General features: G+C 52.1%; 1 protein-coding gene across 9 annotated transcripts in view; it reads left to right on the top strand.

The window, feature by feature from the left end:
- Atp2b2 (ATPase plasma membrane Ca2+ transporting 2) overlaps positions 1-24,027 on the top strand; it is a 173,056-nt gene that overhangs the window by 3,680 nt on the left and 145,349 nt on the right. The window contains exon 1 of one of the 9 annotated variants that reach the window (XM_051203558.1): positions 23,076-23,217. The exons of the other annotated variants lie outside the window; for them this stretch is intronic. The gene's annotated coding sequence lies outside the window, so the exon portion shown is untranslated. Of the gene's footprint in view, positions 1-23,075; positions 23,218-24,027 lie in introns of those variants that run through there. 9 annotated transcript variants of the gene reach the window in all.

Below are 24,027 nucleotides of genomic sequence, written 5' to 3'. Positions count from 1 at the left end.
GGGCAACCTTCGGGGAGTCCAGTGTCTCTATCCACTACCCTAAGAGGCTGCAGCAGGGCTGTGTCACTTAAACTTCCGCTTCTGACCTATGAGGAGATGCTCATAGCCTCTAGCCCAGGGGACAGCTATACAGACCCCTGTGCCTCGCCAGGCATCTTCAATCCATTGGTTCCTGGGCTCTGAGACTTCAGGGCCCTTCTGTTTACAAAGAACAGTCACAGTGGGAGGAAATGTTCACTGAGCAACTAGCTCCAGTCCACACCCAGAACCCTCTTCCTCTGCCATTCTTGTCATAGGTGAAGCCCAGCCTCAAGCCCAGAGTGGTGCTGTTCATGCCTTACCACTGTTTCTTGAACATTCTGGGCCAGGAAGAGATGGAAACCAGAAAACACACAAGAAGTAGAGTGGGCACGCCAGATACTGGAGAAAGCATGAATATGAAGCTCAGATCTGGCTCTGCTGGTGGCCCAGGCTCTCTGGTTGACTAATATGTAGATTGACAGCATCACAGCTGTAGACACACTGACCACAGTCCATGTGCTTTGCCCATCCTGCTGTGGCTTTCTTGCTTCACATGGCTTCACAAGTTCACCATACATCAGGCCTTGCCACCTCTCCCAGGCCTTGGCATCATCATGCAAGCAGCCTGGCCAGGTATCCAGTCTGAGGACACCTTGGAAAGGTCACTGAGCTCTCCCCTCCTACTCATGTATCTTTGGTGGATGTTGGGGGTATAGAGAGAGATGATGTGACATGGATTGTGGCTGCGGAGCCTGCTCAGGGTCTCCCTTTACTCCTCTACATCAGGAGTTGCTGAATGCTAAGCAGATATCTTACACACAAGAATGTGCCAGAGAAGACGCAGCACTGGCCTAGGGTACACAAAAGCAATTTAAGGGAGGGAGGTTTCTTTGGGTTCATAATTCGAGGGCACAGTTCATCATGGCAGGGAATTGATGGCAGCTGGAGCATGAGGCAGTTGGTTGTTGTGTGCAAATCAAGGAGCAGAGCATAGTGAATGCTGGTGCTCAGCTCGCTTTCTCTTTTCCTTCAGTCTAGGGCGCCAAGCCATGGAATGGCACCACCTCGCACTTAGGGTGGGTCTGCCGACCTCAGGTAACCCAGTCTCAGAATTCCCTCACTGACATACTCACAGGGCTGACTCTGGGTGAGTCTAGATTCCAACAGGTTGACAGTTTTAGCCATCACAGCCACATATTGCTGCTGTGGGGCCTCTGGCTCCTCATCCCACGTCTGTCCCCCATCAGCATTGGTAGGAGAACCAGAAGCAAGCTTGGCTTTCTCTGCTAGCCAAGAGTCTTTGAACTTGTAGGTCTTACTGTGAGAATAAACCAAGGGCTCCTCCACAGCCCTGCCCAGTGCTAGAAGCTTCCTAGGTCACTGGCATTTCTCAGTGTCCTCCAGGTCAACTGCCAGGACAGACTTCCCTCCCAAGGGCAGAGGTGGTTCACAGTTGAGATATTTTCTGGTTAAGTCACCCAGTGACCTCTCTCCAGGAGTCATTACTCCTGCTCTCTGCACTGTGGGGTCACTAGAGGATAGACAGCTTTGCTTCCATTCCACATGCCCTCTTCCCTGGGAACATGCCCCAGATCACTTGCATCTTGTAAAAAGCCATCCCTCCATCCTCCACCACCCCACAGCTGCTCAGCAATCCCTCTGTTACATTTCATTCAGGGACTTGTCTACAAGTCAATCTAATGGGACATTTTCTCAATTGAGAGATTCCTTCTTCTTCAATGGCTCCAACTGTGTCAAACCAAATTGACCAAACCAGCCAGCATATAATGAACTTATATCCACAGGCTTGGCCCCAAGCACCTTCCAGAGGGCTGTGAATGCCCCCAAGGAGGCATGGAGTAGCTAGAGGGGCTGGGTGTTAGCCTCAAAGAGGTCTGAGTTGGAACATTTAACCTACTTCCTCCTAGCTGTGTGACCCAGAAGAATGAGTCTAACCTAACTGAGCACAAGCAAAAGACAAATTCATGAGCTGTTGCCTCTCCGAGCACAAGGTCCAGGTCTTGCTTGTCTCTGTAACCACAGTCCCCTGATCTACAGCAGGAGCTTGGTACTTGCTGAGGAAAGGGAGCACAAGGAGGCTGTTGAGGGGCTGGTAAAGCGGTTCAGCAGATAAAAGTGATTGCTGCCAAGCCTAAAGATCTAAGTTCAATCCCTGTGTGTTGGTTAGGTTTTGTCAATTTGACTTGAGACATCTAGGGCCATTTGGAAAGAAAGAATCTCAATTGAGAAACTGTTCCATCAGGTTGACCTGTAGCCAAGTCTGTGAGGGCATTTTCTTGACTAATGGTTGATGTGGGAGGGCCATTCCCAAGAGTGGGTGGTGCCAACCCCAGGCAGGTGCTTTGGGGTTGTATAAGAAAGCTAGCCAGTAAGCAACCTCCTCCATAGCCTCTGGTTCATTTCCTGCCTCCAGGTTGCCTCCTTGAGTTCTGATGGGTCATTGTGTGAGGAGAGCAGGTCACACATGCCCCCTGCACTGCATTGCAGAGCCTCCAATGTCCACTGGGGGAGCCATCTCTCACAGTCCCTACACTGGCAACCTTCATCCAGAAAGCGTTCAGCTTCAACCATAGTTTTAACAACTAAGGACTAGGAAGTAAAAGAAAATGAGAAATAAAAATCATCAGGGGTGAGTTCCCGACACTCAAGAGGCTTAAAATGGCATCCATGCAAAGTAGAAGGGGACAGGCACCAGGGAACTTACTCACATGGGCAGGGGCTGCTTTGGGATGCTGGAAAGTCGGAGAAGACTTTTCAGTCAAACAATGAATGTTTTATTTTTGATCTTGATAAACCAGAGTGGCCGGCTGTGTTCTCATGGAACAAGCAAGAAGTGTCTGGGCCAAGAGGTGGGTGGCTGCCAGGATCTGTTACCTTTTTTCTCCTAAGCCCAGAGAGGCTTCCTGGAGGAGGCACGTTCTGGCTGCTTGATCCAGGCACCCTCATGAGCTGACTTCCTCTTGCCTCTCACAGCCACATGGCCATCATCTGAAGCCTCCTTGGGCACGGCAGCTGTAGTCTTCCTGGCCAGCATCCTTCCAGCTCCCAATGCAAATCTTCTCGAGCCAGTTGTACAGACTGTCCTCGGAAGAAAGGAACTTCCAGGTAGCTGGCCTTCAGCCATGTTGCTGCTGATAGGATCAGGGGGCAGAGGAGGAAGCCCAGCCATGTCTACCACTCATACTGCTTTTGGCAGAATCTCCTGTTTTGTCAGGGAATGGAAGAGGTCAGTCCCCAGCCTCTGGTGCCTAGCCATGCTCCCCGCCCCTTACCAGTCTGGCTTTCCCCGCCTTGCCGGTCCCTAGGCCAGAAAGAGAAGCAGCTAGGTGTCGAGGGTATTGCCTGCTTTGCCTGTTGGGCTTCCTCAAAGGGTATAGCCACAGGCTACAGACAACTGGATTGCCAGCCCTGATACCAAGAGATCAGTCTGGGAGTTTGTGTTGGGAGGCCTGGAGCTCAGAAGGGACCCCACGCAGCAGATCTCCTCATCTCTGGATCAGGTATGAGAGGTTGGGCTCATGTGATTCCAGCATCCCAGGGAGCCTGGGCATGGCAGCTGGTCAGGTGGATGCCTAGCCCTGAATTAGGGAAGACAATGGGGAAGTTGGAAGCTTGGACCTGATGGAGGCTGGAGAGATGGGTAAACTCAGTGGATGCTAACGAGGGACCCAGGATACAGTCCCTGGCTTCCCACAGCAGGCCCTCTAGAAGGCTGCTACAGCACGTGTGAATGAGCAGAGAGGCAGACCGCCTCCCTTGCTGACACCCTTGTGTCACTCACAGCACTTATTTTGGGTCTCTGTGACTCCACTTCCTTCCTGTAAACTGGAGAAGGAGAAGTATGATAGTGGGCCCATGAGTGACGTGGCCACAATGAGACCCAAAAGATACAACAGGTTTGTCCCGTCAGCACAGGTGTATGCCAGCAGGCATGCTCCCACTGCACATGTGGCTCCAGCCCCCCTCCGATCCTATCCCCTCACATGTGAAGTGGTCATGGGGATGCGACTGTCTCTAGGGTGCTTGTGTGTTATGAAGTGGCCTATGTGCACTAAGGGCTCATCCTGCACCTTGTGTGTCACGTGGAAGCTACTGTTGGCATCACCACCACCATTATTTTTGTCACTGCTGACCATTGCTACTGGGAAAGGGAGGCTAAGATAGAGGCAAGGGCTTGCCTGGGGTCACACAGCAGTCAGCAGGCAGGACGCAGCCCTGCCCCAGGCTCTGTTCCTCTTACAGCTCTCAGCCCTGGCTGGTCTTGTCCTGTCTCTGCCTGTTTTAGGTCTCTGGGTTCCAGTCTAAGGGTGCTATGCAAAGGAAGATGGCACAGCCCCCAAGAGGCTAGACCTGCAGAACCTAGGTTGGGAGTTGGCCTTGTCCCCACCCTGGGTTTGGCACCGGGTCTGGGGTCTTCCTTGGGGATCTGTGGTTCTGCTCATAGATAGGTAGGACCTACCTTAGCAAGTTTGTCTCTGCCTCTCCCACACCGGCCTCACCTAGCACACAGGGACAGAGACAGAGCAGGCAGGGGAAGCAGGGAGAAAGGGCTGGGTTTGCTTTAGGAAGAAGGAACTTAAGATATCCGTACATAACATACCAGCAATAAGAGGATTGTTCCGAGCTTGGATGCTCCCAGCACCCTGCTAAGAACCTCCTCCTGTGCCTGTCTCAGGTCATCTCAACCTCAGCTGATCTGGTGGAAGATAGCATGATGCCCATTTCACAGATGAGTAAACTAGAGGGGACCTGTCTGTGTGCAGTAGGGAAACTACAGGCATCAAGCTAGTGATGCAGGGTGATGCTGGAGACTGAGTGGTGACAAGAGGGAATTCTGGGGATAGTGGCAAACTGGAGATCCAGCCATTGGGCTCCTCAGAATCGTGACACAAAGATATGTGTTTAGAGAACAGACATGAGCATCTCTAACCAGAACTCAGATACTGCCTGTGAAATCGGCGGGAGATTCAGCCTGTTTCTGGTAGCCAGTGCCTCTCATCTGTAACATCTTAATTTAATTTTTAAATATTTTACACAACTGCCACAGCCATGAGGAGCCCAAGAAGCCGAAGAGATAAATATTGGGTAGTAGGGGGTCCAGGAGCAGAACTGGGCATTAGTAGGTAAAAGAAAGCAGTTTAGGTGGAGTGTGGAGTCTCATGGCTATTAGCATGTGGACACAGCTTCCTTGTGAGATCTTGGCCTTGCGTCTGTGAGTCATCGCTAAGGAGGGAAGTGGGGGTGGTGCCAGTACCTCCGTGACATCTTCATGGCATCTGGGCACAGTTAATATTGTTCTGCAATAACAACAAAGGGGTATGAAAAAAAAAAAACACCCTTTAAGGGCTGGCAAGATGGCTCAGTGGTTAAGAGCACTTGCTCCTCTTCCAGGAGACCAAGGTTAGGTTCCCAGCACCCTCATGATAGCCCACGTCCTTCCCTAACTCCAGCTCCAAGGACTCCAATGGCCTCTTCTGGGCCTCTACAAGCCCAACTCACATGCACATACCACACACAGACTACTCCCCCCCCCAAACACTCACACATACACATAATTTAAAATGAAAATATATCTTCTCAATAAATAAACATGTTCCCAGTCTGAATGAGGCCTTAGGGCTGCTACTGTGCATCCTCTGCTGATATAACCTCTTCTTTTTACACAGAGATAAACTGGGGCACAGGCAGGGGGAGCATTTGCTCAGGACTTCAGGCCAGAAAGCTGGTCCTTGGTGTAGTTACAGAGGGTAGAATGGGCAGGGGTTCTCCTCATCCACAGGCGCCTCTCATCTTCACCCTGAAATAATGGCTAGGGACACCAGCTTCCCTCTGCCCAGCCTCCTGGAGTCCCCAGGAGCAGTGGCTTGGAGACCAATTCTCTCACTGGCCCCAGACCCACAAAGCATGTTCTGGAGGTATGTGTCGCCTTCCACTCCAGTTGCGCTCCATGTTGCTCCCAGGAACCACTAGAGGTGTCTGTATGTCCCCATGTCCGGTGCAGAGTAGCCAGTCAGGGACACACTTGAGTGGGTGAAGGAGGATGGCAGCTGGGTGACTGAGGACACACAGGAACTCCAGACTGCCAAGAACACAGTCTCCAACACAAGGGACGCAGGGGCTCTGCTGCTCTGGCCACATACCATGGACAAGTCCCTTCCAACTTCTCTGTGCCTCAGTTTCCTCGCCTTCAGGTGGGGGGGGATAGGATCTGCACCTTTCTTGGTTGCTAGGAAGCCATCAAGAGTTGATGGGTGTGTTAGGGAAGAAAGGAACACAGCCGAGGAAGGGAGATGGGGTGACAATTGCATGCCACGGAGAAGTAAAAACTCGGGAGAAACATGGGAGTGCCCACACCTCTGTTCTTTGGGTTGACACATATTTGAGGGAGGCAAGCTGATGGTGTTCACATCCCAGTCCTCCCTCCCATGTGATATCGGCACTGTCTGTACCACAGTGTCTCCTTCAGTGATGTATGATACCCAGGGCACTGACTTCATGAGGGCCCAGGAAACCCTTGGTGGGTTGGTAGGTACACACTGTCTAGTTCCACCTGCTGGTTCCAGAACAAGCCCTGACCAGGGTGGGTGTTTGTGGACACATGGGACCCTTCCCATGTCCAAGGTCAGGAGAAACAGGTGCAAGCAGTGTCAACTCCCCACATCTCATGTCCAGGTAACTGCTCTGCCAGAAGCAAGGCTGGAGGGGACCCAGGAGACCAGATGCCCATCTCTGTGGCCTCCTCCTACCTCCAGCCAGCTTCCAGCATGGACAGCCTCAGCATCCTAGGAGAAGCCAACACTCTGAGTTCCTAGGCACGGTCCTCCAATTTTTCAACATTGGCATTTAATTCAATTTTATTTTAAGCTCCAAGCAAAACAAACAAATGTATTTTAAGCTGCTCTTGCAAATGGGCCATTTGTGGTTTCTACTCCAGCCTGGCCATGCCAATTCGCTTTCTTTCATTTTATGTTGTGGTGGAGATAAAAAGGAAACTGAGGCTCAGAGAGAAATGTCTGCACCTTACTGCGAGGGACAGCTCAGAGGAGCCAGGAGGAAGTCTCCTTATCCACTCTGCCCCATCCTAGGTCACACAAGTGTCCCCTTTACCAAACCACCCAGTCAGGAAAGAGAGAGGACAATGGAATTTTCCCTTTGGCCTAGAGTTCTGAAGTGTGATGTCATGACACCCAAAGGCAGGTGCAACAGGTATGAAGTACTGGATGGAAAGGAGGAGCATTCACCCCTTCTAGAATCCTAGCAGAGATTACAGAGCTCCAGCCCCAGGATGGCAGGTTGGGGGGTCCCTGGATGACCAAGGTAGCCTGCCAAGGAAGAACTGTTAAGCTTGGCTGAGGAGACAGAGGGAAGAAGGGGCAGAAGTTAGGAAGTCAGTTAATTGACAGGTGAGTCCCAGGCAGCCCTCCAGTTTGTTTTTCCTTCCACTGAAAAACTACTATTTGGTTCCCATTTAACCTGCCGACCCTTCTACTTTCTTACCTGTGAAATAGGCACTGAAAGAGTACTTACCTTGGGATGAAGATAATATAGCACAACATAGGCAGGGAAAAGATGATGAAACTCACCCTCTGTGGTCACCAGCAGCTGCCATTGCACCAGCCCTTTCAAAAATCTCCATGCTGCCCTTTCTACCCGCCCCTTTTCATGCAAGTTCATTGTCTTCACTTTGAAAACTCGGGTTTGTCTTCCATCTAGGGAATGCCTCTCATGTGGCAGGTTTTACCCTAGACCTTTCCATGTCATTCTTGCCCTCAGAGCAAGCCTGGACCCAGGCAAGCCATAGCAGCATCTTTGCAGGTGAAGAACCAAGGGTCTGGAAGGGATAGCATATACCTGAGGTTACCCCAGATGTGACTCTGGCCTTGAACTCTCTATGGAAGGAAGCCCACCCAGGCTGCTATGTGGCTCTATTGAGCTGTGAATTGAACAGGGGACAGTGCTCGGTTGAGACCTTCTCCAGCTCTCTTCTATCTGGGGTTCATGTATTTTCCAAGTAAGATCTGTGGAACTAACATATTCACATCTTCTCGGACAGTTTCCAGAATGACCTCCTTCACAGTGCCAGTAAGTGCAGTGCTGGCTTCAGCAGGGGCTACCACAAAGCAAGGGCCTTGCAACATAATGACCATGAGACAAAAGGGACATTTGTAGACATGACAGTGAACAGGATGGCAGGGTCTCAGAGAGGACCTCAGGCTGGAATGTAAGGGATGCAGGATAAATTCCAGGTCTTTTATGTCCTAGCTGTGTGACCTTGGACCAACTGCATAACCTCTCTGTGCCTCACTAAGAGTGTTGCTATGATGAGAGGGATAAGCTATTGAGAAATGAAGCCTGGATGTGCATAGCATCTGTGAGAACAGGACCAGATCCAAGGCAGGCAGTGGCTAAGATGGAAGCCAACTAAGGGACCCTGAGGAACAGCTCAGCTGAGGAACCCAGGAACCCAGAACTGGACAGGGAGGTCCACAGGAGATCAGTGCCTGGAACATGGGTGACTGGGGGTAGGCAAGGGCTCTGCATCAGGGAGGCCTGGCTCACACGGCTGTGCAGCCTGCATCCACCAAGCTGAGTAAAGCCTCCACATTCCCTGTTCTTTCTAACCTCTAGTCCTCCTCCTCATCTTTCACCCCCAGAGATGTGTGAAAGAACAGGTCTGCTGCCAGCCACACCTAGGCTGCCACACCAGTCAGCCTGTCCCAGCTGGTGTCCTGGGCACGGTTCCTCCTCTCTGACCCTCAGTTTCTTCTATGAATGGGCAGAGCAACACTGCTTCATGTGGGGCTGCTGGGGGAGGCAGAGTGACAAATGGTCTCTGGTGTACAGTTGGGACCTGAAAGATGCAGAGCAAATGCTCACCTGGCAAGCAAAGCTTCAGAGCCAGTGCTGAAGGTGGGCCACCCTGACACTGCAGTTGATTCTAGAACTCACACTGGCTCACTCAGGCCAGTGATTTGGGCAAATCCTCAGCCAGTGTTTGGCTAATGTCTACCAACCCCACATGCAGTGCAGAGCTTGTTCTGGAAGCTTCCTCTTCCAAACCAGAAACACAGCCACTTTTTATTAGCTTGGTGTCATGGGGAGTGTCCTCATCCACAAGGTGCTCTGAAGGTTTATCTACCACGGCATAGCCTAAGTGCCCCCTTCTGGGACACCATTCTCTGTGACCTGGGAAGGCCACAAACATATGTAATGATCCAATATGAACCAAAAACATCCACAAAGGCCAGGCAAGAAGCCAAAGCTTCCCCAGCCAGGTCCAGTCTCTGCAGGGGCCTCGCTTCCCCTGAGTCGCCAGATTCTCTAGCCTTCATTGCCTGGAAAAACAGGGGTTCAATCTTGAACCCAGCCCATACCCTCCTTTGCCACCTGCTTCTCCATGACTTCCACAACCCAGGTCTCTCCCTCTGGGCCCCCAAGCTAATTACAGCCTTCTCTAAATCATCACAAGGAAAAGCTAATTAAATCGGGGTCGCCCATCAATTTCCTGGCTAAGGACACAGCCCACAACTTGACACTTCTTTTCTTTGTTCTGGGATGCTGAAAGTGGCTGGCCTTGTAGCTTCCTCTGAGATTGAGGTTAGGGTTTAGCTCACAGACCTTAGTTTAAAAAGAACAGAAAGACAAGACAGTGTTCAAATTGCTCGTATATACCGTGTCAGGGTGCCGGTGTAGACGTGGGCTCCAGACACAGAGCTGCGGCTGGATCTGTGTAGACAGAAGGATGTGTGCAAAGAGAGGAAGTGGGTGACAATGCCAGATAGGGTGCCCCCACATTCTGCTAGTGTAGGGTGAACACACACCTTTGCGTTCAGTACCAGCACTTTTATGCTCAAGCAGAATGCTCCCGGACAGGACCACAACTTACAAAGAGACTGCTCTTGGCTAGCATGGAGCAGGTGATGAGCCCACAGTTGTTGGATGAATGCCCGACTATACCATGCCTTCCACAGAGTTACACAGAGCAAAACCCTGTGTCCCTCTTGCCTTGGGACTGGAAGTGATCATGAGACAGGTGATTTAAAATCCTCAAACCAAGACTTGAATATGCATAAGGGGTGAGTGTAGAGAGATGATTCAGTGGCTAAGACTATTGTCTGCTCTTCCAGAGGACTCGGGTTCGGTTCCCAGCACTCACATAGTAGCACCCACAACCATTTGTAACTAGTTTCAAAAGATATGATGCTCTCTCCGGACCTCCACAGCCACTACATGCCTACCATGCATAGATCCAGGAAAACACTTACACACACTAAATAAATAAATCTAAAAGAAGTTTTAAAGAAAAAGGAAAATATTTGGTATGAGAGGAAGCATAGTTTGATGGTGTAGGTGCAGCAAGGGACTAATACACACACACACACACACACACACACACACACACACCATGCCCCCTGCCTACTGTCACCAATAGATAATGCCCTTTCCTGGGCCTCTCTGTTCCCTTTGTAAAGAGGGTACCTATGTCCCAGCTTAACGCCATGCCCTGCTCTGCCCCCACAACAACCACATCCCTGGGAACTTCCTTGAGGGGTCTAGACATTAGGAGTTAGACACTCCTCCTTTGGGACAGAAATGGAGCAGGGATGTCACTATGAAGCTCATCTGTAAAATGAGAGCTCATGTACCCACCAGACTGGTACCATGAGTGGCCACCATCATCTGTTTCTATCCCTGACACTCAATTATAGATCATCACAGCTCCAAAAGACGGGAAACAAATAGGGGAGCCCATTTGGCTGAGGAACCCATCTATGTGCCAAGTTTAGCCCAGGACCCAGGGAGCTGACTCTGGAGTTAGGTTGGAAACCCATCTGTCTGTGTGACCTCAGGCAAGCTGCTTAGCCTTTCTGTGCTTCAGTTTCCTCCTTTGCCTAATAGGTCATAGCAAGAAAAAGACAAGCTTACATGGGCCGAGTTTTTCAAACCTCAACCATCGCAATTCGAGGATGAAGGTACTGCTTGTCCATATTACACAATGACATCCCTGCTCCATTCCTGTCACCAAAGAGGAGGGTCTAACAATACCTTCAGGAAAGGATGGCTCAGGTGAGGGAAGAGTTCTCTGGCCTGGTGTGATGGGCCTGTGATCCCAGCACTTGGAAGGGGAGGGGGGAGCGTGAATTCAGGGTCAGCCTGAGCTACATGGAAAGGCCCTGTCTGAAAGGGGCAGGTTCCAAAGCAGGACTGGGACTCCCTCTGAGGCATAAGTGGTGGGGAGGTGCTATAAATATGAGAGGCGAGGGGCTTTCTAACTAGGCCAAGAATGTGTGTTAGTCATTGAGGTCAGGACGCCATAGTGGTGCTTGGTTAGAAAGGTTTATAGAGAGCTGCTATCCCTGGGTGCAGAGGTAGCCAAGACCTGAGGCCGGGAAAGGGACTCTTCCAGGGTGACTCCCTCATGGTATACTGCCTCATGTCCAGAGCCATCCCCCTACACTGGCAGCCCCTAGGAGAGCCTCCTATCCCTTTTGGGCTCTGAAAAATCTCTCCACAGCCTAGATCAACTCCAGGAAACATGCTCTCCGGCTGGAGTCTCAGCCAAGACTCCCGGGGAACAAACAGGAAGCCATCCTATCCGTGAACAGTGTACCTGTCCTGTGTTAACAGTGTGCTTTCTGTACCATGCTGGCAAACAAGGCTTATGAGAAGACAGTCATCCCCCAAGATCTGAGAGGGATGGACTCTGGAGTCCCCAAAGCTGCTGAAACCACAGTGAAATTTGTGCAAGTGGTAGCAGCCTTGTCCCCACATGCTTCAGATGGATTCTATTAAGACCTATAACACCCAGGACATCCGTCTGCCATGTAAACAATCCCCAGTGCAGGTGCAGCTCTTAAGCTATTTCCAGTCACATTTGGTTGAATCTGAGGTGTGGGGATCCCAAGATACAAAAGATCATCCACACTTGGTTTTAATAAAGGGATTGTTTCAAAGACACATGTTAAACCACACACAGTGCTAGTCAGCATTCTGTCACTATAACAAAATACTTCACACAGTCACCTTATGAGACTACAAAGTTTGAGGCTTATGGCTTTGGAGGTTTCAACCTGTGATGGAGTGGCCATTTGCTTCAGGCCTGTGGTGAGATGACACATCTCTGTGAGAGCCTAGGATAGCTAAGCAAAGCCTTCACCACCAGGCAGTCCAAATAAATGGGGAGGGACACATCCCCTCCAAGGGCACTCCTCCAAGAACCTCCCACAAGGCTCTACTCTCTAAGTGGTCTGCCACCATCCCTTAGTGGCACCCTGGAAACCAAGGATCAGGGGTCATGAACTATAAAGACTAAATAACCTGTAGGATGCAAGACCTCTCTGCTGATGTTTGGTGCTTCTGCTGTGGAGTGGTGCCCTCTCTAGGTGCCTTCTGTGGGTGCCACCCCGACCGCAAACACCTTTCTTCTTCATCTTGTGGCTGCTGCTAGTCATGCCTTCTCCCTCTTCCAGTGTGCACTGCCCCATGACATCATCACTGTTTAGTTAAGGGGTTTGGTCTTTCTTTTTTCTTTTTTTCTTGATGCTGCAATCGGCAAAAGAAAGCTGGGAATAGAACCCCAGGGCCCTGGGCATTTTACCAGAGCTCACCCACTGAGCCATAGCCCAGCCATGATAGTGACCTGCCCCTCTGCCCCCACCCAACTGCTATATCGAAAAACAAGCCTTGTGGCCCTCTGTGTCCTGCCTAGTGGGCTCTTCTTGGAGCCAAAAGCTGGCTAGAAGGGGACACACTGTTTATACTCTGGAGCCAGGTGGCTCAGCATCCCTGTATCAGATGGACAGCAATCTTTCTTCCCTTGAGTCTTGAGAACTCCTTGAGTTTGCACCACCTGATGCATTCTGAGCTGTCACCAGCACTCCACAGATAGTGGCTCTGAGTGTCACCTTCATCAGCACCATTATCTTTACCAGGGTCCAAGGGACATTCACGGTGTAATCCTCAGGGTTATAGCCCAGGATTTTCCCTAGCTTTCCTCAACTCCTCCATGGTCATGGCCACAGCCATGGTGAGGAAAACTAGGGTACCAACCATGTGAAGTGGGAGGCCTGGCCTCAGGGACCAAGATGCAATCCTGCCCCCTGCAGCTGCCTCAGGTAGGCGGAGCAGGCATGCCCTTTGTCAGTTGCTATTTTTAGCAGAGCAGGCAAGGAGCAACAGAACTGTGCACAGGAGCTGACTATAAATGACATTCCTGTGGTGGTAGTGGTGGTGATGGTGGTGGTAGGGTGTGTGTGTGTGTGTGTGTGTTTCCCCAAACATCTTAAATTGTCTGTAGAATCCAGCCTTGCCCTCTGGAGTGCCCTTCATCCCAGGCCCAGCTGGCAGATCTCTCAAGGGGATCTCCATGCAGTTCTATAAGAACGTGGACTCCTCGCCCACATTTTAGGTATTTTTATTATATTCATGTATTGAGAGAGGGGAGAGAGAGTAGGCCAGACAACTTGCAGGAGTCAGTTCCTTCCACGTGGTTCCCAGGTATTGAACTCATGTTAAGCATCATGTTTAGCAGCAAATGCCTTTACCACTCAGCCATTTAGTCAGCCCCTTTCCTCCATTTTGCCGATGATGAAAGGAAGACAGTGGTCAGGAGAAGTAAGGCCTGTGTACAGAACTCACAAGAGCCCATGGATGTCACCATCTCCCTGTTATACCCCTGCTCCATGGGTGGCATCTTCTCCCTGTTACACCCCTGCTCTAAGAGACAGCCTTCAGCCAGTGGCACAGAGGAAGGCTGCAGATCAAAACTCATTCCAGGGCCAGCAGGCTTGTGGACCACAGGAAAGGGACCGAGGCATGGAAAGACCAAGACAGTGAGTATCTCATGTGGGGACCCTGGGGAATTTAGAGTAGGCACCCTCAGTGATCCAGAGGCAGAGATGGCTAGGGAAGGCTTTGCTTCTAGAGATGAAGCAAGGAAATGGGAGAGAGGAGGGAGAGGAGCCTTCACTGACCAACATAGGGTGGTCCCTCACTGGTGTCAACTAGAACCCTTGGGCACAGTTGCAACCATCAGGAAGCAAGGTGGCAGGCCCTACAACTGTTGTCAGAGCCCAAGGCTGGGGCAAATGGAAGGGACCAGTTGAGAAGATGGCCAGCCCCGGCTGTCATACCCTGTGCACAGACAGCTCTTCGCAAAGTAGATGTTATCCTTGTGGGATTCACCCTCACCTGGACAGGGCTTGAGTTGCCAGTGAGGTCACAGATAGGCGCTATTGGCTTTTGGGGGCTGTACAATCAATTCCAGGACCACACTGGGCAAGGCTGCCTCCAAGTCACACCACACAAGGCACAGGTGCTTGTGCCCCAGAGAAGGGAATTATGGGTATTTTCTCAAAGAAATTTGTGCTTGCCACTCCTAACAGGGATAATATTCTAGGCCTTTTCTCAGTTCATTTCCAGGATAGATTCTAAGATGGATGTCCGTGCCACATGGCTAGGGAAAAACCTAGGGCTCGGAAAGGTAGAGTGACTTGCCCAGGGTCACACAGTCAATGCATGGTGGAGTTCAGATTTGATCTGATCTCTGCACACGTTAGACCTCTTGGCCTCCAGCCAGCACTGTTCTGGGAATTAGGGTGGGGCCAGGTGCTCCTTAGGGGCTGATGTGTTGGTTCTTCTATGGGGTGGCAGCTAAGTGCTTTTGCCAAGTCATGGAAGAGATGGTTTCCAGCTAGGTGGTAGGTTCTAGGGTGCTTGATACCCCAGGAAAGGGAAGAAAGAAATTCTACCTACTCCGGGACAGAGGCACCCCTCAGCACCTCCTCCAGATTTCCAGACTCCCTTCCTTCTTCCCTTCTTTGTAACCAAGCCTTTAATACTCTCTACTTCCAAAAGATAGTCCCCATGCCATTAGGCATATAGTAGGTGCTTAATTGATGCTGAAGCATGACAAAGTGCCAACTTCAGATTCTATATAATTGAGTTTGAAATCAAAGATCAGCTGCCATATAAATTGAAGATGTTGCCTTGGCAGAGTAGATGAAGACACAAGCTGGGTTTTATTATATACCACATGTATACATGCAGCTCACTATTGCCTCCGGGTACTCCCATAATCCCAGGCATTGTTCCTACTTGGCTGATGTAATAATTAAGGTTCACACTAGCTTAGCAACCATCTCTCAGCTACCCAGACCTAAGCAGCAGAGTGGGGGTATAGCCCAAATCCCCTTGACCCCTAATGATGCTCCTCTGTGTCCCCAAGAAAGTCACACTACCTTGAGGCAACTGTTCCCATTGGAACATCAGAGACACCAGTGAACTAGGGGATGAAGGCAGAATGCCATAGATGTCCCTGAGTCTGTCCCATCATGATCCAGTTTTCTTTCTTGATATCCTGGACCTGCTATGGGTTGGTAGTGACAGTGGCCTGCACTCAGACTGTTGTGGCTTCACTGGTCCACAACTTTAGGAGAGCCACAGCTAGTGAAGATGAGTTCTGAGCAAGGTGGCCTCACAGGATGATTAGTTTTTTTTCATGGACCAGAAGGGCTGCCCTAGAGTAGACCCTACACCCCATCCTTGGCTTTGTGGTGCATGTCTCAAGGGAAGTAGGCCCTACTTGGCCTCAGACTCCAAGGATGTAAGAGGGAAAGACTAGGCTAGGTGGAGGGCAAGACAATGTCTCTGAGTGACCCAGCTCAAGACAGCATTCATGGGGAACTCCCAGCAGCCTCTGGAGAGAGGATGTATAATGCCTGGTAGGGACATCTTAGAGAAAACAGCCAGCTTCATCAGTTTTACCCAGCTCAGCTCTCAAGGGCAGCCAGTTCATGAGGCCCAGCTCTGGCCCTCCCCCTGCCTCTTGCTCATTCCTCCCTGCTCCCCAAGGCCATTTTCAGAAACCCCTAGCATGAGCCAAACCTCCCCCAGACCTATAGCAGGAAGATGAAGCGTCACTCAGCCCACCCCCCACCTATGCCTACCAGCTGGGAAGCTTTGTACTGGTGCTCTCTGAGCCTCTGTCTGGTCATCTGTAAAATGGGGTGGTACTCACACTGCCCTGAAGGGCCCAGGGAGGATTTTAATGCAGCCTCATGTGAGAAGGACCTCGGAAAATCTGGGTGTATAGTGATACTTCTGGCCAGCCCATCTCTCAGTCACACTAAGCAACTGTCCTGGCTTCCCTGAGGTATCGGCAAGGCCATCATGGGGCCAGTCAGACTCTGTTGGGGGACATGGTGCCTACTCACAACTCCGTGCCCACCACCCGCTCAGGCCTCCCATGATCTGCCCTCCTCCACACTCTGGGCATGGTCACTGGTGTCTCTGATGTTCTCCACGGGCCCCTTTTGCTCTGAGAAGCCAGCAGGGTTGTGTACTGAACATGAGGGGGTTGCTATGGAAGACAGCAGGTTGCCCACAGCAACTCAAACCCCACCTCATTTTTCTTTGGAAGCCTTCCCAGGATAAGGACAGGTATCTGTAGAGTAGTCACAAGGCCACCCCATGCCCTTGCTCTCCCCTCCATCCCTTCAGCCCTCCCTCCTTTCCCATTCCTCAGAATTGCATGGTGCTTTCCAGCCCCAGGGCCTTTGCACAGGCTGCTCCTATTGTCTGGTACACCCAGCCCCTGCTCAGCCTCCAGATCCTGCTTAGTTACAACCCTGCTGAAAAGCCACTGAGTCCTTCTGCCCCCAGCAAGAGGTCTGATGCTGTATGAACACTAGACACCTGTCTCATTTTCCCATGAGTGCACCCCGAGGTTCCCTAGCCTCCTGTGGTTTCCACATCTGGCCAATTTCCAGCATCTGGGAAGCAGGTGCTGATGGATACTGAGTTCATGAGCTGATGGAGAAGTGGAAACTGTGGAAGTGTATTCGTCATTTAGAAAGAAACCTGAGACCAGAGACGGCTTGTCCAGAGCCAAACAGCCCTCCAGGAGCTCTCGGCCAGGTCAGCTCCAACTTTGTGTTCTTAGTGCCCACTTGGGCTGCCTGGTCATCTTAGGGTACCATGAAGGTCTGAGAGATGAATAAGCTCACTTGAAGTCCCCAGATCTGAGGGGCATGGAAGGACTACAGTGGCTGGGGCAGCCCCAGAGTGAACCCAGGGACTCAGCTTTAGGATAGGAGACTACAGAAGGGTCTAATTTTTCACTCCGGGTCCATCTATGGAACCCTGGCCCTGAGTCCCCCACACCGCATCCTGCTTCTCCATCAGCAAAATGAAGTAGCACTCCATACATTGGGGCTGCTGTATGTGTGGGTGCATGCATGAGTGCACTTGTGTGTGTGAGCACATATGTGGACATATGTTCATGTATGTGTGGAAGTATGCACATTAGCATTCAGGAAACTACCAGAGAGAGGTCACCATGAGGCACAGACATTGCAGAAGCTGCCTGCTGCCCCAATTTCTCTCCCATGGTTCCCTGACACTCAAAAATTAACTCTGCCCATCTCACCTGTCACCCCTCTGCCTCGTCCTCTCCAGGGAACCCCAGTCCCTCCCAGGTTCCACAGCCTCAATAGTGAAGGAGAGCAGAGAGATCTCATACAAAGAAAGCAGTGCTGTATTCTAATCCTCCACCCTGTGCCACACAGCTGTGTGCCTCTGAGCAAGCCACACACCTTCTCTGGGCTTGTTTCCTCACCTCTTGGTGGAAGACTGAAAGTATCAAATGCTCCTGGGACAGTGATGAGCAATAGATGACAACTCATGTGTTGCAGACAACAAGGAGAGGCTTGGCCAATGCCCAATTCCCTTTCTCCTCCTGCTGCCATCCCAGGACTCATCACTGTCACCCTGTCTGTCCTCTTCAGGAGAACTAAAGTCCTCACACTCTAGAGTAACTAGAGACCCCAGCACAGAGCCTTCCATTCAGTGAGAACTGAAGGATTGATTGGCTGAACCACCTGAAGAAATGACTACGTGATCTGTGGCGTGTGGATGATAGGACTTTTAGGAACAAGAAGAGCTCCAGCTTCCTGTCCCAGTTAAGGCATCTCTAGATGGGGGCTGCTGTTATGTGTGGGTTCCCCTTTATCCATTCCAAACCTGACATGCCAAGGGAACCCCACCCATCGGCAAGCTTCCTACACTAGAAGCCCCAGTCCAAAGAGCAGTCCCAGCGCCATCAAGAAAGGCAAACATCAAACCTATTCCAGGGATTGCATTTCCATTTGACAAACTTGTACTCACTGATTCAATCAATATATGTTGAGGCTTTGTGTCCATTGCCAGGAATGTCATGGACAAATGAGACCCATGTTCCTGTCCCCAGGAGCACATCAGCATGATGAATACATGCTCTTAGGAAGATCAGCTGATGGAGAAGGAAAATCTGGAAGTCCTCATGAAGGAAGGAGTGCTGGAGAGGACTCTTGAAGGATGTGTAGGAGTTCTCCAGACAGGGCATGGGAAAGATGAGTTTGGGTGTGGAGTCAGGGAGTAATGGGAGTTGTCGGAGCAGGGCTTCAGGTAGAGTTTTCAGGAGAACTGGCAGAAACCAAGGTCTTCAAGGTCATAAGTCAGGATGGATGGTGAGGAAGTAGCTGTGCACACTGGCAAGGTGGTGCCAGCCTGAAGGGAGCATGAAGGAGACTGTTTCTGATTTGAGATGCTTCATCCAGGCAGTCCTCGGGGCCCTCCATTCCCAGTCCTGCAGTAGTCACTCCTATGACCTTGGCTCCATTGCTTCATGAGCTCCAATTCCGGAAGGTCCGGGATTCCCCTCTCAGAGGTCACAGGTATACGTCTGCTACCGGCAACAGGGGAGGCAGGGCTGGCAGCTTCTGCCCTGTGACCAGAAGGAAAGCCCATACTCACCTTGGTGGGGTCCCTTGGCTGGGCTTGCCTGGGTGGTACCTTTTGGGTCCCCGTGTACCCAGTCTCTGTGATTCTGACTCACTGATGTAGCCCACCCTGCCTCAGTATCCTTATCTGTGAATTAGAACTATAGGGAGGGCCCACCTCCCAGGGTTTCACAAGGGGGCTGTACTGAAGGTCTGATGGTAAATGGTCAATAGTCATGTGTGGTAGTCACTGCACATGTGTGCATGTCACCAGCAGCCACACCCACACCCTTCCATGAAGGGATCTAGAAGCAAAAGCCAGGAACTGGGGCCTCAGGTAGGAGCCACGCTTCCCTTGTGCAGAGGTATCTAAAAATATTCTCTCCCAGGAAAGGGGGATGGAAGAGACCCGGCATGTCACATTTTCATGGGATATTTTTCAGAGAATGCCAAGTCCTGTGTTCGGCTATTATTAATGCCTGCCATTCTCCTCTTGACTGACACCACTGCCCTGTAGCTAGTGCTCCTCTGGTGATAAGCCAGCTGAGACCCAGAAAGGTTGAGTCGCTTGCCCAAGGTCACCTCAAAAGCAAAGGAGTGAGCTAGTTTTAAAAATCAGGCCTGGAGGACTTGAAGCCCACCCAGCCCCAGAACCAGCTGGCTGCAGGGGTTTGGGGCCAGTGGCGTGGATATAGAGTAGGTGTGGGCTCAACTGAGGAGATCTCGGAAGAACCAGGCTATTTGTACTCTTAGATACACACTCTGGTCCACTCAGAGGTCTTGACTGCAGAATCCCTGGCTGTTCCTCAGACTTAAGAGACCTCTGGTAGGATCAGAGGGCAAGGCCTAGGACCCCAGTGGGACACATGTGGGTTCTGCCTTCTGCCTTTACTTTTTACTGGGATCCCAGATACTCAGGGCTCCATTCTCTGTTCTGTAAAATGGGACTGGGCCCACACATAGTTGTAGAGGTCAGAGACAGTCACAGAAGGGGGTTGGAAGGGAATTTCTTTCCTAGGTACAGACAGATGCTCTTGGTGACGAAAGCATGTGCCTCAAGGATACCTCCTATCTCTCCATGGAAAGCTAGTGGCTCAGACAGGAGGCCACTGGCTTCTGACTCCAGAAGACTGATCTTGGCAAAATGCTCTCTCCATTCAGCCCTTCCCCTGGCCCTAGGTCCCTCCCCAGTGTAGCTAACCAAACCCAGGGCCATCAGCTGTTTTCCTGCCCTTCTTACTCCTCACTCCTGCCCTGTCCCTGACCCTCAGACCAGGTCCACCATGAGCCAACTCAGGCTAGATGAAAAGCTGTTAGTGACACTCCCAGCTGGGTCACCTGCCTATGTGCCCTATTCCCCGTGGGTGGCCACTTTCTGTCACGTCCAGCCTCCCCAGGGTTGCAACATAAATGCTTTGTTTGTCTGATTGCCCAATGCCCCAGCTTGCCCAGACCCCTGGCCCCTAATGCATCCTGGAAGGGCAACACAGTGACCTAGAAGTAGCCACAGCCAGGAAAGATGGCCCAACATCTGGGCTGGGACAGGCAGACGTCTGTAGCCACCTCCCACTCTCAGAGACATCGTTAGGCAAAGCATTTAGCTTTTCTCTTGGAGCCTCAATCCATGCTACTGTACTGTGGGAGGTCTTGTTCCCAAGGGTCTTGCTGGGTCTGGTACTCCGTGGGTCAAAATCACACAGCAGTGATTCAGTCAGGCCTTTATTGCATCCATAACATGCTGGCACCTAGCATATAGGGCCCTTGGGACCCATCTGATGCAGATACAGCCCAATGAGAGGCACAGATCTGCAGACTGTCACAACATGGTATGGTTAAAGATGATATTTGAGATAAGCTAACTGAGTATGTGGAGTACATAGGATTGTCTGGCAAAGGGGAAGATGAATGTGGCTTTGCAGGATAAGCAGAAGTTCATGGACCTAGAAGCCACTAAGACGTAGACTCAGAGATGGAAGGACATGGGGCCTGGCTTGCCAAGAATTTGGCTATTTAGGTCCATTTCTGTTGGATGCTGGTCTTAGACTCTAAGAAGCAAAATCTGTGACTGTTTTGAGAGTTGGAGCACCGGGCATTGGTGGTGCATGCCTTTAATCCCAGTGTTCAGGAGGCAGAGGCAGGCAGATCTCTGAGAGTTGAGGTCAGCCTAGTCTACAGAGCAAGTCCCAGGACAGGCTCCAAAGCAATACAGAGAAACCCTGAGCAGGCTGGACTCAGTCCTTCAAAGTAGATGAGTACTGGGGCCCCTGCCAGGCACCTGTCTTCAGCCTGGGCTTGGGCCTAAGGACCTCAGTCACAGGGGCAGTTTACCCAGATAGCTGTGTAGCTTTGCCCTGACAGCCACACCCAGCCTTCTCCTCTAAGTGTTTACAGTAGCCCCCAGGGTGCAAGGACCTGTGGTTTCCTGATCTGCAGGTGGCTCTGTACCTGACACTGGAAGGGTCATGGTAAGGAAACGAGTGTGTCTCACCCCCTGCCCCAGGGTTCTCTGTTTGTTCACCTATCAGGGAAAGTGGCTTGGCATGATGTCCTACTCCTGCACACACAGTAAGCTGGCAGAGGCTTCTCACATGCTGCCCTCTGGGCCCACCTCCTTGAGCCAAGGCGGGTGGCTTCTCTAGGTCATGATGGGGGCAGGGTAGCCTCTAGCCTCCCAGTCTGGCACTTGGTCCTGGAGTGGGGATGCACAGGGACAGTGCTGACTTGGGAGTTTAGTCAAGGTGTGGCCAGTAGAATGCCCCCAGGAAGGGTGGGGCTAAAGAGAAGCAGAGATGAGGCTGTTTCCAGGGGCCCCAGCCCTGGGCTATTGACCTGAGGCAAGAGTCCCTCTGATGAGGCCCAAGTCTGTCCAGTGCAAATCCCAGGAAAGGGTCATCCCTGAGTCACATTCTTGTTCCATAGACAATCCCCAGGACTGGGCATCCTTAACACCTGCCCCCACCCACCCACCCACCCCTGTGCACACTCACACATGCACCCACTGCTTGGCCAGGGTAGATGGGGTCCTACCATCAGCCTGGGGGGTTGAAAGAACAGTATTGGTGATGGTGGTGTGACCTTGCTCTGCAGCCCTGCCTTGGGCTCTGCTCTGGCTCTCTCCCTCCTCAGCCCCTCTGTGTGGCGGGTTCTGATTTTGGTGCAGTGCAGACTTTCAGCTTAACGAGACAAATTGATATTCCGTGCCAGCCAGGGATGGAGCAGCAACAGGACGCTTGGAAAGGCGGGCGGCTCCTAGGTGGGCAGAAGTGGGGGTGGGGATGGAGGCAGCTTTTATCTGGAACTGGCTCTAGGAGTGACCCCACCTTGTCCTGCCCCTCCTATATCCACTCAGGCTAATAGGTGCTCCAACATACTGGCCTTGAAGGCCCTTCTATCGGCCATGTCCTCTTCCAAGCAGGATGCTACTCCTGGCGTGTACAGAGGCATGGCCAGGGAGGTAGGAGGTAACCTCAGCCAGTGGAGAAAGTAAAGAGAAAACTCCTCACCCAATGAGACCCCCTCACCTGGCTGCTAGAGCCCTGGTCCCTGGAATTTACAGTCCAGGTTCTGACTGGAATTAAGAGTCCACAGGTCGGCCCTGTGAGGTGATGAAGCAGGAGGAATGAGAAGCTGAATGGGGGAGTTCATTTCTGCAGACTCCAAATGGAATCACTCTGGAGTCCCTTAGACATGGTTAGCCTCCAGTGCGATCACCCCCAACTCATCACAGACACCCGGGCAGATAGTGGGAATGTGCTAACACTCCAGCATAGAAATGACCTCTTCAAGGTTCTCCTGGTTAGACCCATCCCCACCCTGGGGCAGGTGGGCACAACCAGGCAGGGTATGGGGCTTCAGAGGGGTGTAGGTAACAGCAGGCAGCCAGCTGGGGAGTCTGCTCCACAGACCCTGTCACCACATTTAGACATGCCCCCTTGTGCAATCTTTGCTCCCAGGTATAGAGGCATTCCTTCAGTGTCTGGGGAGGCTGGAACCCCCCACCCTAGCTAACAAAGTAGGAAGTGACTTGGGGAAGACATATGAAAGCAGTGCCTCCTCCTTAGCTCTCACCACCCCCTGCTCGTCCGGGGCTGGTCTCTGACCCTCCCCTCTGCGTGCCCTTGACACGGCCTCCTGCGCTAGGGGAGCGGGCCTTTCCCTGGGGCTCTGCGGGCGGCCGCCGATGAGTCCCGTGGGAGCGATGCCCAGCGCCGCGTTCCCGGGAGCGGGATGGTTCGGTCCGCGCTCGCGCCCCTCCCCCGGCGGCCGCGCCCCCACCCCCCCAGCCTCAGGCACGATGGTACAGTCTGCGCAGGGACCGGGCGCGCGGGCTGGGCTCCGCGCGGCGCCAGCTGCCGCACCGCGATTACGGGCTGCCCGCCTGGAACCCGAGCCGATCGCTGGCGATTGCTTTAGCCAAGTAAGTAACCGGCATTTCTCCCCTCACCCAAGCATGAGAAAATAAAAAATAAAAGCGCCCGGCTCCGCTCTCCCCTTCCTCCCTTACCTATTTGATTTGATTTGATTGCATTTGCCGTTTTTTTTTTCCCCCTAGTGCTGATGGTGGCGGCGGGAGGAGGGGGTGGTGGGAGCTTGGCTTGTTTATCTGGAAGCAGCTGGGGATGCTTGGGATCCCGGGCTGAGGGACAGTCCAGGGTGAGAGTCTGGGTGGGGGCTGGGTACAGGAACAGGGAGCCCCGCAGAAGGGGATACAGGGTCTCAGGTGGATGCTGGTGGCCTCCAGCCGGCACATGCCCCCAGGATGTTATGCAAGGGCTAGTGGTGGCTGCCGGTCAGCAGGAACACCGGTCTCCTCTTGATCCTGGTCCCTGGAAGACATAGAGTACTGGAAGGTGTCCCGGGAAAGAGGCTAGGGGAGACCCTCATGGAGGGTCCCTTTGATGGTGGGCTGCTGTGTACAGGGATCCACTTGATGGGGAGAGCTAGGCATGTGGTGCATGTGGTGGCAGGGATGTGTCCCAAGTCCCCCTGATGGCAGGCAGGGGCAGGAGTGGGTGGGCAGGCCATTTTGCAGCAGTCATGCTAGATGGATGGTGAAGTTGGCACTTTCAGCCCGAAGCCCAGCTCCTCACTAGCATGCCAGCCTAGGTGACCCCCTCTGAGCACTGAAACACCTGGGGCTCCTCCCTGCCTCCCTGAAGGATCTGGGCTTTCTAGGGTGGACAGATGCTGACAACCACCCCCTTTTAAGCCAAGTAGATTGCCTCTG

This window comes from Phodopus roborovskii, unplaced genomic scaffold, assembly GCF_943737965.1.
Source record: "Phodopus roborovskii unplaced genomic scaffold, PHOROB, whole genome shotgun sequence".
In the NCBI taxonomy this organism is placed as follows: domain Eukaryota; kingdom Metazoa; phylum Chordata; class Mammalia; order Rodentia; family Cricetidae; genus Phodopus; species Phodopus roborovskii.
This window is presented reverse-complemented; position numbering and strand designations above follow the sequence as displayed.